Source organism: Carya illinoinensis, chromosome 8 (genome assembly GCF_018687715.1).
Source record: "Carya illinoinensis cultivar Pawnee chromosome 8, C.illinoinensisPawnee_v1, whole genome shotgun sequence".
Lineage (NCBI taxonomy): Eukaryota > Viridiplantae > Streptophyta > Magnoliopsida > Fagales > Juglandaceae > Carya > Carya illinoinensis.
Genome location: NC_056759.1, coordinates 22,124,314 through 22,129,289, shown reverse-complemented (window position 1 = coordinate 22,129,289; position 4,976 = coordinate 22,124,314). Strand labels below are relative to the sequence as shown.

At 35.6% G+C, this 4,976-nt stretch overlaps 1 long non-coding RNA gene across 1 annotated transcript; it reads right to left on the bottom strand.

The window, feature by feature from the left end:
* Positions 1 to 208: 208 nt before the first annotated feature.
* LOC122317782 lies at positions 209 to 2,756 on the bottom strand. Its single transcript, XR_006244640.1, has 3 exons — positions 2,540 to 2,756; positions 1,376 to 1,413; positions 209 to 561 (listed from the first exon to the last, which is right to left on the bottom strand). It is a non-coding gene; the product is annotated as an uncharacterized LOC122317782 (long non-coding RNA).
* Positions 2,757 to 4,976: the final 2,220 nt, after the last annotated feature.

The following is a 4,976-nucleotide window of genomic DNA, read 5'->3' as shown; positions in this document are numbered from 1 at the left end:
TATTTCTATTCACATTTTAGCATTTTAATCCAATAATAGGGTATTTAGAGTACACTTTCGCACACTCATCAACGGGCGAGGCCGTTACCTTAGACTTGTCCTTTTTCTATTATACACATACAATAGTTTTTTTTCTTGGAATGTGTGATAAGCATGAACATATCCTATATGTACTTGAATTTCTAAGTTAATAAGGAGAAACACCTGATAGAGATTCTAACAAATCATTCATCCATAAAAGACTCTCAGAGTCTATAATATGTTCATCAAAACATAAAAAGTTCTAAGTAAGAAGGGATTCTGTCCTTATCATACATATAAAAGTGCTAAGTCAACGTAAAAGGGCCTACCATCACCCCACCATAACAATTACACCTTACTAAAAGATACATAGCTTAAAAGTTGAACCAACAAAACGTCCCAACATGGGACCCATCCTAAACATAAACCCCTATTGATATAAACTTATCATCATCAAAAGGTTGAACCAAAAGGGAGAATACTAACGATCCACCTCTCCCTCTGTTCTAGTGCCTGGCTTCCTAGCCTCATCATCAATACCTGGACATTTAAAACGTAAACACAAAGTGAGTCTAATAAGTAGTACACAATGCCGTTAACTTACTAATCATCTAATATTCTCCTTTTAAACATGCATACAAAATCATTACTAATTTCTACAATGCTTTCATGCATGAAAAGTTTAAAGAATAAGGCATACTTTCATGCGTAAACATTTAATGAATAGACAATACTTTCATGCACAAACCGTTTAAGAAATACTATGCTTTCGTGTTTCACTTTCCTTTGACTGGTATACACTATTACACCCCGTGTGTTGGGGCTAATGGTCTTTTTGGACCTGGATTCCGCCTATGGCCACAGGTTGGGAATCCTTTTCAGTCAGGGGGTAGCATTGGGTGCACTGCCAGTAATACTTACCCGGCATTGCAATCTGCCTAGTCTTTTAGTACCCTTTCATTTATGTGAATGTTACATATTTTCATACATGAAAACTTTCATCTCATCTCTTTCCTTTCTTTACAGTCAACATGTTTTTGTCATCCTTTCTTAGTCTGATGCAGATGCATTCCTTTAAAAGGCATTTCATGTCATATTACGTATAAGGAAAGGAGGTAGTTATTTAAGACAGCGTGTAAAGAAATCTCATGATCTAGAACTTAACGTGCATGCATTACATTGTACACATACACACAATTATAATCAATATGGTGCTTAACAGGGGCTACCAAGAAAAGCTTGTACATAATATATACATTTACTTTTTTCTTTTAGAAGGACATTTTCAAAGAGAGAGAGAGACATTTTTTGATAAAGAGAATTTGATATAAGAAGCATGGTCATAGCTACTTACCTCAACGCACCATGGCACTTCCGACTTTACAATAGGTCCTATTCCAATAAATAATAAGTGTGTTAATACTCATTCAATATCCTTTAGGCTTCCCTTTAAACGAGAAAGCCATGACATTAACCTAACACCCCTTCTACACTTAGCGTTAACCCAATTAACTAACTTTTCGTCTAACCTTTACATAATTAATACTAAAGCATGTTAGCTGTCCATGAATGGCCACTTGGGTATTTTATATGGAAAGGTAGTTGAGGACTCGTGGGCTTAACAAAATTTATTGGATTTAAGCTTAGTTTGAAATTAATGGAAATAAGGCTCAAATCTGGAAATTTGCTCAATAAAGGGGCTTAAGACAGATTTGGTATCTCAGACAAGCTAATCACTTTAGAAAAGAATGCCCTTTAGAATAGCTAGTTATCCCTTATTAGAAAAGGCTTACTTGTCATCAAAACAGGGTATACACAATTACACATGGGATTAGGCTTGCTGGACAGCTTACACACAATAGTATAACATGCACAAATAATCATCTACTTCTAATACCAACCCATGCTATAAATCTAGTGACACTAGTATCAAAGAAAAGTTTGTTAAAACATAATTATTTGGTTAAAAATAGCATAAAAACAACAAGGTTAAACCCATGAAGTAAACTAGAATTAAACAATAAGGATTTCCAACTTCACAAATTTTTTTAACACATCTAAAAGCACCAACGTTCACTACAACAAAGTCATCTATTTTGAAAACCCACCTATTTCGAAATACTCAAGAAACAGAACACCAAACTGGCTGTCTTAAACATACATAGCTATATATATAAAATTTGGAATTTGCATAGCACACAAGGCATACATAAAAATTTTCCACAATGTTTTAGAAGAGATAAAATTTGGAAAAATACAAGCTTTCACAACCCATGGTTCAATTTGTACCAAAAACAACAATCCAACTAAGGAAAATCAAAGTTAAGGTTTTACTTTAAGCTCTTAACTTCTTTCAAGAGGTAAAATGGAGGGCCAATTAGGAGTATGGCCATGTGGATGAAGAGCAACGATGGCATTGATTTAAAACCCTAAAACCGAACATCAATATGTGAGATTGATAGTGAAAATCAAAACCTATATGAAAATCATAGTAGAAAGTGAATTAAGAGTCTATTACCTTCAAGATTTCACCCTTTGGAAGATGAAAACAAGCTTGGGATTTAAGCTTTGGACGAAAATTAAAATGGGTAGAGATGAAGCACACTCAATTTGGAGATGAAGAAAGGAAAAAGTTTTCCTTCCTTTGCTTTGGAACCGCACGGTTTGGAGATTAGGAGAGGAACTTTGATCTTTTGAAGATGAAAGAGAGGAAGAAGATGGAGAGGAAAGGCATATGCTAGCTTCGAAGAGAAGAATTTTTGTTTTTTTGTTTTTTTCCTGCTTGAAGAGGCCGACGGGTTCAAGGAAAGGACTTGAGTTACTTTACTTTTTGGTCAAATCTTACCTCACAAGCTATGGAAATAAACGGTGGAAATCTATTCACCTCAAGATATTTTCTCACTTACCAATTCAATGGTGAGGAATAATTGGGTCTATTCTTGAATAAATAAAAACTAGAGGACTTAAGGAAAATTATTACAAGGTCTTAAAACCATGTCCTTGATTTATTCTAATAAACCATATAAAAATACAAGCACATCCATCTTAAAATAATTAAAAACTTTATTTTAATATACATAAAGAATATTTTTATTTAAAATAATTAATAAAATGACATACAAGTCTACGTAGTAGGACTCGAGTACTACACGAAGGCACCCATTCCACCATACAACACATGAGAAGTGTGCTTACTCTCTACTTCTCCCACCCTCATACACTCGACAGAGGCACCCATTTCACCATGCAACACATGAAGAGTGTGCTTACCCTCCACTTCTCCCAATGTGACATAACAACTTTTGTCTCCTACAAGTGCCTTACCCTTTCCTTCAGCCACAGAGCTACTCTTGGCCGGCATACATGTTGGTGACCTCAACACCAAGGCGTATGAAGCCCCTTTGATTGAGAGAGACTTTCTCACTGTCTTTCCATCAACAAACTCCCCTCTATTTGCCTACTCCAGAGCAAGAATTTGGACTAAGTGACGCTTCGAATGGAATGCAAAAAACCTTTCCATCTGATGCCATTTGCGCCTTCAAGGGTCACCAACAAACCTTTCCTCCTTCCAAAGAATTTTCAAGTATTCTGTGTGTGTATGTGTGTGAATGTGAGAGAGGGAGAGAGAGAGAGAGAGAGAGATGAGTAGGGAGTCTACTGGTGACATGAAGTGGCTAAACGTGGAGGACAATGATGATGACGGTTGGAACGGAGACAAAACAAAGAGTGTAGGAGAGAGAGTGCGAGAGAGGGAGAGAAATCGGAGGGGTGCTCTACGCAAGGATGTGGGGGGCTGGACTAATGGTGCGAAAGAAGTACAAACTTGTGGGGAGGCCTCAGGCTGCGTTAGAGCTACTCCATAAGATGCGAGCTTGTGAGGAACATCCTAATCTCCAAACTTATGCCATTTTGGTAACTGGTCTTTTTAAGAACAAACAATTTGCTGAGACAATGACAATTTTTCGAGGGATGGAAGACAAAATGTTGGACCTTAATATCGGGAGTTATACCATCTTGATTGATGCTATGTGTGATGCGGGAAAACTTCCAATGGCAAAAGATCTGTTTTATAGTCTTTCTACTGAAGGGTTGCAACCAAATATTTACACTTACAATATAAATGATGAAAGGACTATGCAAAGAGGGACTAATAAATTAAGCCAATGAGTTGCTCGAGAAAATGAAAGGGAATGGCTATTCACCAATAGAACTTATTGAAATAATGGTTAACGCTTCATAAGCTGATCTATACGGAATGTTCTTCACTTCAAGTCAATTTTAAATCTATCATTTTTTTTTTTTTTTTGGAAAAGATTGATCTATTCTTTGGCTTTATTATTTTTCATTGCAAAGTTTTGCTGACGAAAATTAATTGTTTTTTTTATGCAATGGGGGTGTGGGATTTCGAATCCATATTTTCCATTTGGATAACCGGATTATATGCCATCAAGCCATCAGATTCTTAGCTAAAAGTAATTGCTTTGAGTCATATTGGGGTTAAATTTTGTATTTGATACCCACAATCTTATTGCTCGTACTATCAATATGGTCTTGCCAACCTAACCCACTTGGTCCAATTAAAAGGGCAATCAAGTGGTGGCCCCTTCGTTGCCACCCGACACCTCGACTAGCAGGGGATGGTTGAATCTGACTACCCCATGCTGGTAGGGAATCCCTTAACCTCCTCCCAACAATTTGTTATATTTTTTTTAACAAAAAATTGAATAGGTAATAATTAGAATTAGAATATCAATCTCTCAAAATAAACCACAAATGTGATTATTCTGCACACCCCGCACTCGATTGGTTAACCAAAACTAATAACCTAATCTCATCTAATTATTATAATTTTTTCAAATTCTTATACAAAATATAATAAATAATTTAATTTTTTCAAATTTCAATACAAAATTAATATTAAAAAATTATATTATAATAATATTTTATTCATTACT